Consider the following 13682-nt stretch of genomic DNA (forward strand, 5'->3'; position numbering starts at 1 on the left):
TTGAAAATATTAATTGTATCACTAAAAACCAAATCATTACATGAAAACAAATAGTAACAATCACGGACACACAAATGTGATTACAACTGTTGAGAGTAATAGCACATGTATTTCAGAACAAATAAACAACTTAATCTATGTGGATAGAGACTAAAATATATATGCTACAGATTATTCTTCAATGTTTATAGGAAAGAGCTCATAATGTATACACATGCAATGTTCAGTTTTAAAAGTTATTTTTTGGTGAAAAAAGCTAAATCTCACGGTCAGAAATATTCAGACTCAATAACTTTCAGGAAATAAAAAGAAATAGATTACTAATTTACAGAACAGTATAACACATATTGGATTTGTTGTTTCGTTGAGTTTGATTCTCTACCCTCTAGAATTGAAAAAAATGTCGCAAATGTTATCTTCCCGGCTGGTCGTCAAATTAATTGGTTTTTTTTTGTGATTGAATATAGTAAAAATTTTAGTTTATTTTATGTATATCAGTTTGGATATGATAAATTGTTTAAAGCGAAAACAATTCCCTAGAAAATGTTTGAAATTCTCAGTTTTGTCATAATGTATGCAATTTTTAATACATAGCATTACGTTGCTGTGTACGTCTTAGCACAGCACCTCAAATACAACCGATTGAAATGTTTATTTCTAATGTAATAAGTTTATATGCAACTTGTGACCACAAGCTTTGAAAAGTTGCTCCTTAATAGCATACTTAATAACATACGGAAAGTTGATTATGGAACAACTACTTTCGAACACTAAGTGCTACGTCATATGCAAAAATTCCTGGATTTACTTAGTCAGTCATTAGCCAGAAGAAATTCAAATGGGACGTCCCTAGTTTAGACGATCGATCAGGTAGATGACATCACTACAAACCAGTAAAAGTCTGAAATGGTCTATATCTGTACTCGACTGTACTGATTTTTACTCGACCAGTCTGAATTGGTCTGAATTTTACTTAATATTACTCGACCCAGTCTTAACCATACTCGACTGTACTGATTTGTACTTAACCCTTAGAAAACCCTATATTTCTTAAACTCGTGTATTACTTATCTAGTCTAGATAAGTAATACACGAGTTTAAGAAATATAGGGTTTTCTTTTTACCTGTAAAACACAATTGTACTAAGGTAATTAAGCCTTATTAAAGTGCTTCTTGTATGCCAAGTCTTTAATTTTGACAAAACATATATATTTAAATTTAATTAAAATAAATTTCTACTGCAACTTTGGAATACATTTCCTTTTTTAAAAGGTTATCAAGGATTGCTATGAAAGTTTTATTATTATTATTATTATTATATTAAACTCTTGGTTTTACAAAACAAAGGTGTCAATGTGAACATTTATTAAGTAGCTTTATATACTATTTCATATATATTTTGATAAAAAAAATTTTGAATAACATTTAAGAGATTTGAATAATGGTGGAAAGTTCTGGTATTTTTTATGTACATAAAGCAATGTGAACATGATATCATGTATATAAAAATTCATTTGATGAAAACTTAATTTATTACATGATATTTTTTTAATCCAACCAGAAACTACTTTCTTTGATGATCTTGTTTTTTTTTTTAAATGCGATATACATTGTGTATGTATGTATAACAGTTCCTAAATGATGAAATACAATAGATAGATACAAAAAACAGGTCTAGGTTGGTTAAGACTTGGTCGAGTATGGTCCAGACTAGGTCGAGTATGGTTCAGACTAGGTCGAGCATGGTTCAGACTTGGTCGAGAATGGTTAAGACTATGTCGAGTATGGTTCAGACTCATATAAAATGGTTTAGTACTGGTCGAGTACAAGTTCAGACTGTTAAGTATACTTCAGACTACAGTCGAGTAATATCAAGTAAATTTCAGACCAATTCAGGCTGGTCGAGTAAAAATCAGTACATTCGAGTACAGATATAGGCCATTTCAGACTTTTACTGGTTTGTAGTGCATGGGGACTCAAGTTTGGAAGTATTGTATTCAGGTAACACAATACACCCAAATACACATGTAGAATCATTAACACAAGCAACATATTTATACAGACAAAGTGGGTGGCTCATATATCCTCAGTTTGAATGCTCAGTTTAAAGTATCCAAGTCATAATAAAATACGACGAAAGATGGACATTACTATATTATGACATGCCAATTTCATATAGTAATATTTATATTCAACATCCAGCATTCGATTTGCAATATTCAAGATTCAATATTCGATTTTTCAAATTCATCTGATTCGACTTCAATATTAAACATTCGGTTTCACGGCTTTCAATTGTAAACATTCTACATTGGATTTAATATATAATTCAGCATTCGATTGCAAAATTTCATATTTGATTCAACCTTTATTATTCTATTTTCAACTTTCAACATCGGACTTTCGAAATCAACCTTCACTACTACATTTCAACAATCAACATTCGATTTTAAGATTATCATTTTGTTTTGTTTAGATCACGTTCGAATTTGAGAATCATGGATCCACCAATGGTATACACTACCGCATCACCTTTTATTCGTATTGCCTATGATTATCTTCGCATTAGTAAGACGAGCTTGTCTAATTTTATCTCGAGAATTTAATATATCAATATAGAGGACAAATTAACTCCCTTACTGCTTAAGTTAGGTTCGAGGAAATTGATTCCCGCTATATTTTGATTTCCAAACGTTACAACTCTTTAATCAATTTACGATTTATTGAATATAGATTCTAGTTTATTGTAAATTTCATTTCATTAATCATATTCCAAATATTTGTAGCAATTCATTTAACTTTTTCATTTCTATCTACTGTAGAGTTACCTCCCTTTGATCTTTTATAATCTGTACGTATATTTTATTCATTACATTTATGCTATGTATAGTTCGTGTTTGATATGCAGTTCTAAATGTTACTGTTAACACAGGAAACTCTAGTTTTCTGATTGGATTTTTAAAGACTTCGTTAATTGCAGCTATATATCAGTGTGTCCCGTTAATTGTAAAATATTTATTGGCTTTATTCAATTTGCAGGCTATCAAATGAAAATAACACTTTTCTAGTTTCGTGCGCCCGAAGCGCTTTTCTGTAACTTCATCAACGATGATGTGGTTTCTTGAAATCCAGAGGTGCAAATGTTAGTGCTGCAACCAGAGTTTATTTGTTTAAACTTTAATGTACCAGAAGAACACACACACCTATATTGCATATCGATGGAAAGAGGAAAATGTGTACAATAAGAAACGTTTGGTCGTAAAAACCCAGAGTGGTCACATTTTTGCGAAATTGAGTTCAAAGGTCAAACCTCAAATATATCATAAATTCAAGCATGAAGAAAAAAGAAGGAACTTTCTGAGATATATTCAGTAGAATGCTACAAAGACGATTTAATAACAAGCATATACTGCAGAGAATGTCAAAACGACAAGTTTAGCAATTTGTATGAACAGCTGCCATTACAAAATGGTGTCAATGAAGAAGCTTCTGATTTTTTTTCATTTATGACAAAGAAAATATAGATGTGGCCTTGACCTTTTCACTTCCATTAAATTTTACATTGATTATCTTTTTTTCACCGCAGCATATAACAGAATTTTTTTCTAAATAGTAAAACACCAGTTTCTCGATATGTATCAGTTATTTTTCTTCCTTTCAAGAAACAAAATTCAAAAACTGAAACCATGTTTTTCCATTTTGCATACACATGATATGTATTTTGAAAAACTAGTATATAGATAAATAGATTCACAAATATCATGTACGTGAAAGTCGAAAGTTCAGTTACAATCCAAAGTTAAAACATTGTCAACCGAGGCGAAAGCGAGGTTTAAAAAAAGTTATACGTGTAACTTGTTTTTTGGTTCAGTGTAAAACAAGATTAGTTTTATGCCATTAACATTCTCTTTGTGGGATTATCCTTGAAAAAATGTGTAGTCTCTTTATATTTGTTAGCAAAGTGATTGATTATAATGTTAATTTGACAATCGGCTAATATAGAAATAAGAAGATGTGGTATGATTGCAAATGAAACAACTCTCCACAAGAGACCAGATGACACAGAAATTAAAAACTATAGGTCACCGTACGGCCTTCAACAATGAGCAAATCCCATACCGCATAGTCAGCTAAAAATGGCCCCGAAATGACAAATGTAAACCAATTCAAACGAGAAAACTAACGGCCTGTTTAATGTACAAAATAATGAACGCATAACAAATATGATATACAGTAACAGACGACAACCTCTGAATTACAGGCTCCTGACTTGGGACAGGCACATACAGAATGTGGCGGGGTTAAACATGTAAGCGGACGCCCAACCCTCCCCCTAACCTGGGACAGTGGTGTAGCAGTACAACAAGACCCTTATATAACTTGTCTTGTAAGGGCTACAAACGTTTGCTCTGGTCTTCATCAAATAAGGGTAAACAGTAAAGAATGCTTCACACTGGGAAATTATTTACAAGAATCTTAGCTACACGTCAATCTCGTCGTCATTGTTTGCGAATCCGATAAGAGTATTAGCACGCTGAATTCACCGCCTTGACACGGACAAAGTTTGGTGCAAGACAGATTTACAGATTTAAAGTAAATCTTGAAAGTAATCTGAAGACATTAGAGAAGAGGACTCTACAACCATATTTATTGCTGGTTCTTGTCCCTGTTTGAATAAACTCATCATAGATACCCGGATTAAAATTTGATACGCCAGACACGCGTTTTGTTTACAAAAAACTCATCGGTGACGCTTGAATAAAAAAGTTAAAAAGGCCAACTAAAGAACGAAGTTGAGGTCATTGAGGACACAAATTCTGATAGGTTTTCCCAAATACAGCTAAGGTAATCTACGAAACCACAGTTCCTGGCTGTTCTTCATTGAGGGGAATTCGAAGAAATGCACACAAAGAATGGAACATATGTACCTGTAGACCTTTATCTGTTCGACCCTTCATGTTTTGCCTTCCAATCTCTCTGTCACCAAACATGCAGGACCATTCGGTATTTGCCTCTTCGTGTGTCCTGACTTAATCAGTAACCTCTGCTGAACAGAACTGCAAGTCACAACAATCGGGTCAACAAAATTACCCGCTAGAAAGAGTTTAATATGCTCATGCGAAGTCAACCCAGGGGACTGATAATGATGACGCCTAAAAGCAGTTTCCAGTCTGGTATGGATCGACCATCTATTCCCTTTCAGAAATAACATTTTGGCTAGAACTTGCACTAGTTAGTTGGTCTCTTTTGACCAATTTAATAGAAAGTTTGATGTCGTATCTATCGAAAACAGAAACAATTGTAGCAGCATTGGTAATGCATGATAACTGATTTTGGATGAAATGTTGAGCCAAGTACCCGAAAGTGATGAATGTCAACATTTAACAGTTGTACTAAAGCCATTTCGTCCCGGTAGCAGATCGAGCATACGGTTCCAACTGATGCTGAGATTCAGCTTCTGTTCTAACATGTTTTTATCATGGTTCCGTCCTCGTGGAACAGAGAGGTAGGAATAGATGCAATTGAGAGTGATACAACCTTCGCTATTGTAATGTCTTCACGACATCCAGCAGTAACTAGTAGGACACGACGGATAACTTATTCTGGACTAATATGTACATTTAGTATCTCTCCTGACATGCACTTGATTTTAGACTTGTTCGTTAAGTCTTCGAAGGTTTTGAATTTTGATCTAGATATTGGGCCATAGAAGTCACAGTTGTCACCTTCTTCCAACGCACCATTGACAAACGATTTGACAAATTTTATATCATCAAATGCCTTTGTCATTGAAGATTCAATTTCCCTAGGCACGTGCATTCCAGTTGAGATATGTTGATCAGTGACTGGAGATGAGACTTTACATCAAAAGGATTTGTCAGTTGCTGGTGAACATGGTTTATAATAGGTTTGACATGCTCTTCATCTCGTAGTAAGGTAGTATAGTTAAGGTGTAGTTTCATCATGAGAGGTTTTTTCGGGAGTAGTAAATTCAGTTTCAATCTAATTTCTGCATAAACTCTGCGAGCATCCATGCTTCAATAATATTTTTCCCGACCGCTCGCATGCATATTAATTGCTCTTGTGACGAACATTGACACACAATGCATTTTTCCAACTCAACCTCATTCGTTCTCCTTTTAGGAATAGTAGGAGTAAACTTTACAGGACTACCAAAAACTAGGCCTTATCCAGAAAAAAATCTTATCCAAATGATTCGGTTAATTATGATAAAATATCAAAATTTTAGCAACAAAATATAACTTATTAATATGTGATCAAAACACAATTAAAAAACTCAAAAATATCTAATAATTCACAGATTATGTACAAAATCACATCAAAACTATCAAATTTATTGTTGAACACAACATCCTAATAACTGAACTTGACAGATTTTACTATAAATAATGGATATGAATGACGGATATGAAATTTCCAAAGTTAAAAAAAAGGGTCTAAGTGATGTTTTCATTTCTTGATTTTTAGCAAAACTTTTTGCAGTTCGTCCATCAAAATTTGCATGCAGCATCTCAATAATGTATTCTTTCTACTCAAATATGAAATAATGATTTTGAATCACATGTTTTCTCGTTTTCAATGAAAAATGCGTTAAATTTCGAGCTAAAAACCTTTCAACATTTAGTTTTAAAATTTTATTCGGGAATGGTTTATTATTTAAGTCTTCATCATTCCGATGACCTTTGCTGATATGTTATCGAAAATATTTACGAACAGAGCCAAGAATTGAATAAAGCATTCACTTTTTTTAAATTTTAAAGTGACTACCCAAAACCATAAATTGAGGGATACCCTATAAAAAGTCTAAAATACAAAAATGTGTCAACAGAAAGTTTTTACGATCGACCAAATGAAAATGAAAATATAGATATTATTCTATCATTTAAAACAATTTCCAGCCGTGTGTTATTCCATTAATTAAGCGTCTTTTTCGAGGTCAGTTTCAGTACTATGTTGAAATAAAATATTTGTAACTATTAACTCCCATTTAAAATGTATTATACATTGTTGTATCGATTTACTAAATACTTTTTTCTAATGTAGAAACTATTAATTGCATTTAGATTTTCTTATTGTATTTTGTATACACTGAAATAAATTAATTTTTAAAGTTTTTATTCAATTATATTTCTATGTTATCGTGTTTTGAAATATATTCAGTGTCTCAAATTGTTAACATAGATTTTGTAGTTTACTGACACTTAAGCATAGGTACAGATGCTTACCTGTTGTGTCGCTGTCCTTCATTGTTTTCTACTGAATTCCACTCTCATGTTTGTCTTTTCATTGACTTGTGAAATTTGAAGTGACTTCAGTATACAAATTTCATATTAAAGATCATGCAAATGAAAACATAGCAAGAGATTCCCAAACTGTTAGCTAATCTTATTCCGTTTGGTGTTTGTGCTTAAGACGATTAAGACGAAAGTAGAAACAGTCCAGAAGACACAACACAGAAAACAAAATATTGAGCCAGAAGAATATAAATGATACATCTTTATTGAAATTTTCAGCTTATAAATAACATAAATGTACTACAATTGCTGTTTCACATCACTAAGGCAAATTAAATTTACGATTTTGCCAGTTTGTTCTATTTTGTATGATTTAGCGCTTTAGATGCTATTGAATGTTGTATTTATTTGACTCCCGAACTTTTGGTGAGTAGCGTACTTGGTAATGGTTCTTCTGAAACCAATATATACTTTGCGCGCACGGAAACCAGAATCATTTGTCTATATAAGAGACAACTACCCACCGGTGTTCTAAACAGGTTGATGTAATCAACTGTAGGTCACGATACGGTCTTCAACAAGGAGCAAAACCCATACCGTTAAGTCAGCAATAAAATGCCCCGGCATAACAAAATCAATTCAAACGTTAGTATGTTTTTGATACCTTCCAAAGTGTAGACTTTGTATGCGTCGGACGGATGAAAAATAATAAAAAAGAGCGCTTATGATGCATTGTGTTATATAACTACTTCTTCAGCTGATAGTTAAAGCAACACTGACAGGTTTTGAAATGTGACTTCCATTCTCTTAAAATAACTGCCGTTGTTTGACGCAAATACTTGTACTACTTTCATTCAACAATTTCAACGAAGACAAAAACGTTGATTCTCAAACTTGGAAAGGCAAGTGAACTCCACAAGATTCTTACCAATTGAAAATAAATACTTTCTTCTTTACTAAATGGTTAGAAACTGGTCAAATTACCAACGGTGAGCTATCCTGTCGTTTGTACAACACCAAGGGAGTTGTAAGCACAGCAGTATAGCAGAAAAGAGGCGGAAGATACCAAAGGACATTTCAAAAACTTATAAATCGAGAGAAACTGGAAACTCCATAACAAAAAAACAAACGAAAGGTGACAAAAAGACAAACAATTTCACAAAGCACTCCATAGAAAACTAAGGAGAAGTAAAATCACAAAAATACTGAACTCCGAGGAAAATTCAAAAAGGAAAGTCCCTAATCAAATGGCAAAATCAAAAGCTCAAACACATCAAACGAATGGATAACAACTGTCATATTGGAGAGCTACCCTTAAAACTACCACACACTGCCTACGTTAATGCAAGATTTTTAGAGAGCTACCCTTAAAACTACCACACACTGCCTACGTTAATGCAAGATATTTGGAGAGCTACCCTTAAAACTGCCACACACTGCCTATGTTAATACAAGATATTTGGAGAGATACCCTTAAAACTGCCACACACTGCCTACGTTAATGCAAGATATTTGGAGAGATACCCTTAAAACTGCCACACACTGCCTACGTTAATGCAAGATATTTGGAGAGATACCCTTAAAACTGCCACACACTGCCTACGTTAATGCAAGATATTTGGAGAGATACCCTTAAAACTGCCACACACTGCCTACGTTAATGCAAGATATTTGAATTTGTGTAGTACTTTTTCTCCGATTTATAATCTTACTCTGTGAAGAACCACACGAATATAAACAAAAAAGACACCGACGATGATATCATCATAATGCTAGATTGTTTGATCAGCAAATATTTGTTGAGTTTAGTGGGTTGATATTTCACACTAGAATATTTGACAAAAGTGATGATTAAATTTTATTTTGAATTTCTACCTTCCCCTTTCAAAGCAAGGACATAGTATAGGGTGTGCAGATATCAATTAATACGTCATACTCGTGCATGAATACACTATACAAACTTAATTACCAGGGGTGTGCTCCTTACATAAAAACTGATAGTTATGAGAAAGAACGACTAAAATCGACACTACATTCATTTTACTGTCATCATAACAAATTTCCTGACCGACACGATGTGAATTTTTCAACTCACTAACGACACGTTTTCGCGGTCTTAAATCTATTTATAACAGAAAATTTGTCTGATGAGTAATTTTACCGACGGTGTCCTTTCTCGATTTTTACTGAGTGTAAATGGCGGATGAAGTATTCATTCCAGGAGACGCTTACCCTGTCGACGCGTCCGGTCTTGCTCCTTGTTGAGTTCATGCGATTCCTTCAGTTTTTATTTTACAATCTTGATATGTATCAGTCTTCTTTTAAATTATGAGATTTAAAACATCGGTAAAACAATGTTGCTTAAATTTAGTATTAGGTCTACTGGCATATATAGATGATTGACATTTACCATTTGCTACTGGTGTATAAACTCGTCAAAGGTACCAGGCTTGTAATTTAGTGGACCATATGCGCGTTTCGTTTATATCAGACTCATTAAGGGCGCTCAAATCAAAGCATATGGACGACCAAAAATATTTTAAAGTTGAAGAACATTAAAAACTCCCAAAAAATCATTAAACGTTGTGTCAAATATGTTTAAGGATATTCCTGACTGGGGGTTTAAAAACTTAAGTGTTTTGATTTAATTTAACTAACATTTAAAAAACAGTAAATTAACAGAAAACAATCGTACCAATGAGTTTTCATGTGATAAGGACCGCCCAAAGTGTTATTCCCGATTCAGTTAGAATAATTTGCTGTCAGCAAATCGATTTACGGAAGTTGACATAAATAACTCCTTTATCTCTAAAAAAAGGTGTTCGTGTTTTCATCACTAAGTACATATGATGACAAAGATAACAAGTAAAACTATATGCCCTATTCTGATCTCAATTATTGTAGTGTCTGTTTGTGCTTCACGAATTCTTTTGTCTTTTTAAAACCCGTAATAGTTTCCAAATAGACTCATCACAGATACCAGGATTGAAATGTGTACGCCAGACATACTTTTCGTCTACAAAAGACTCTTCAGTGACGCTCGAATCAAAAAAGTTAAAAAGGCAAAAGAAAGTACGAAGTTGAAGAGCATTGAAGACCCAAAATTCCTAAAAGTTATGCCAAATACCAAAGGAGTCTGATAAACCGTCGAGGGAAGTCGACATATTCAAAACTGTTTTTTTACATTTTCATGATTGTTCGATCAGCTCATTGTTGTCTGTCTTATCCGGATCAATCTTAACCTCATTCACGGTTTTGATCCCACGGGGAATTTTTGACTAAAATTTGCATACAAGCTATTTTTCACCTAGTCAATTCAAATATTTAATAAAAAATATGCCTCCATGTGCTACTTTTAGAGATAAATGGGGTCGAAATTTTAGACTTTTACTGGAAATTTCGGTTTCTTGGAAATGTCTATCCTTTGGAAAGACATACCTAACTTTTTGTTTCAAAAAATAAACGCAAGCGGACTTTTGTAAAAACATCTTCTCTACAGAAGTGTGCTTTGAATTTGTGTAACACTTCTTTGGAAATAATTCATTTGTACACATTTTCATGATTTTAGACAAAAAACGGCATTTTTTGCTTTATATTTATCTTATTAAAAAAAAAAAAATCATCGGTGATTTTTTTATAAAAATTGGCACAAATAATCTTCATACATAATCAAGCCAAATGTAATTTTTAAAAAGAGGGGTTCATGAACTCGTTTTCAAATTAAATCAGTCTGAATGATAAAAATCAGTCGAAAAATGCATCTTTTTAACTTTCTAACATTTTCTAAATAGGCGTTCCCTTTAATCCAGGAAAGCCGACAGAAAGCATCATGCAAATTCATCACTTTTTATTTTAAAATACGTAGATGTTTGTTACATCATTATTTGAATACCATTTTCTACAAATATAGTAGCTATATTACATCATAAAACAATAAAACAATATAATTTTAAAATACCGATAAACAATTCATAACATAACTTAGATGAAAACTCTGGTTACATATCGCATATGTCTCACGAATTCATATAAACGATCCATTTGTGTAAAATGTGTGTGTATTTACGAGAGAGAGAGAGAGAGAGAGAGAGAGAGAGGAATAGAATGGGTTATACATTAATGCATCTGAATTATAGCATAAGCTATGGTTACCACACTATTGTAGTCTTCCACAAGATAACTCAAACAAGATTTTGCTTATCTCAGATTGTTTATGATGTATTTGATGTAATTGATTGATACTTTAACCTGGGAGGACATGATTTATTTGTTAGTTGTAATTGGCGTTGACCTAGCTTTCAGCAATTGCGAGTACTGTTAAATCGGTACTCTAGCTGTGTCGTTTATTTTAATGCTAATTGTTTTTGTGTATTTTTTGTACCAACCTATCGAGTTAAAGCCATTTCCAACGGATTTTTACATTTTGTTCTTCTGTTGTGCTGTTACACCACTGTCCCAGGTTAGGGGAGAGTTGATCGCTAACAAACCTATTTAACCCCGCCACATTCTGTATATGCCTGTCCAAAGTCATTAAGTGGTTGTCGAAGGTCAGTTGTTTTTGTTGATTTTTTTGTTTTAAATCTGGCCGTCAAGTTTTCTGATTTGATTTGTTTAACATTTTGTTATATTTGGGTCTTTTATAGCTGATTTTGCTTACATTTGGACTTTCAAATCAAAGCAAAGGTTTTGAAAATAAATGCTGAAATTGAATTTCAGCAACAAAACTGCTGTTCATTACCTATCTTTGTTGAAAATATTGGGTTGGTCGCTTTGACATATTCAATTATTGTATTCTGCAATATTTACATTGAATCTGTTTAATTAACACAAGTTTCATTTTAGTGTTCTCATTCAAGTTGGGAATTAAATACAAACATTTTACCTGCAAAAACTATGGTAGTGTGTTGCTTCTATTGAACAAGATACTCTATGGATAGTGTGTATATTTGACTGTGTAAGATGCCTTATTGGTAGTGGGTTTCTTTATTTGTTCACGAAGCCATGTCTGTAGCGTCTAGATTTGGTTGTTTTATTTACCACAGTTCTTTATGGGAGGATTGTGTGCCTTTGACAGTATAAAATTATCTTAAAGTAATTTTTATCATTGACTCTGTGGATAGTTAGTTTCTCTATCATGTCTATAGGTGGGGTGTTGTTTTGCCTGTATGAGATGCTCTATAGTTGGTATGTGTCTTTGCTTGTTAAAGATTCTCCGTGGGTGATATATGTGTATCTTTGTCTGCATAAGATGTTCCAGGGGTATGATGTGTGTCGTTGTCTGTATAAATACTCTATGAGTATGATGTGTATCTTTACCTGAATAAAAAAATTAAAACACAACTTATAAATTCCATGCGTCCGAAGCGCTTTTCTGGATTTATCTTCATCAGGAACGCTTAAAGCCGAATATTTGAAAGCCAAGAATGTAAAAGAACCGAACTAGTTGAAGAGCTATATAACCGAAAAGGACATAAACATATAGCCAAATCCATCTAAGGTCAACTTTGACTAACGGAGTTGAAACCTCACTGAAGTATTGACTACTGAGCTGATGATAACCTCGGGGACTGACAGTCCACAGGTAGAGGTATCGACCCAGTATTGCTAAAATGAAAACAATAGTTACAAATTTCATGCGTTCGAAGCGCTTTTCTTAATTTATCTTCATCAGGAACACTCAAAGCCGAATATTTGAAAGGCAAGGATGTATAAGAACTGAACCAGTTAAAGAGCTATATAACCAAATATGGCCTAAGAAATTTAGCCGAAGATGATCTATGGATACTATATGAAATTGAGAATGGAAATGGGGAATGTGTCAACGAGACAACAAACCAACCAAAGTGCAGAAAACAGCCCAAGGCCACCAATGGGTCTTCAACACAGCGAAAAAATCCCGTACCCGGAGGCGGGCTTCAGCTGGCCATTAATCAAACATGTGTACTAGTTCAGAGAACATGAACGTCACAATAAACTCCGAAACAAATAGATGAACCAAAATAAAAAAAAAAACATACGTGTATCTTTTTTTCTGTATAAGATACACTATATGTATTAAGGTATGATTTCCAATGAGACAATTCTCCACCAGAAATCAAATAACGTAGAAGGTTAGCAACTATAAGTCCCCATACGGCCTTCAACAATTAGAAAAACCCATACTGCATAGCAAGCGATAAAAGACCCGAAATGACAATTGTAAAACAATTCAAACGAGAAAACTACCCACCTAATATATTTTGTAAAAAGCAATAGACGAAAAAACAAATGCATGTATGATGAACAGCGACAAACAACAACCTCTGAGTTACAGGCGCATACAGTATGGGACGGGGTTAATCGTATTTGTGGGCGCGACAACCCTCCCCTAACCTGGGACAGTGGTGTAACAGCACATAAGAACAAACTAAAAAAATCAGGTGAAAA

Source organism: Mytilus californianus, unplaced genomic scaffold (assembly GCF_021869535.1).
Source record: "Mytilus californianus isolate M0D057914Y unplaced genomic scaffold, xbMytCali1.0.p SCAF_5, whole genome shotgun sequence".
Lineage (NCBI taxonomy): Eukaryota > Metazoa > Mollusca > Bivalvia > Mytilida > Mytilidae > Mytilus > Mytilus californianus.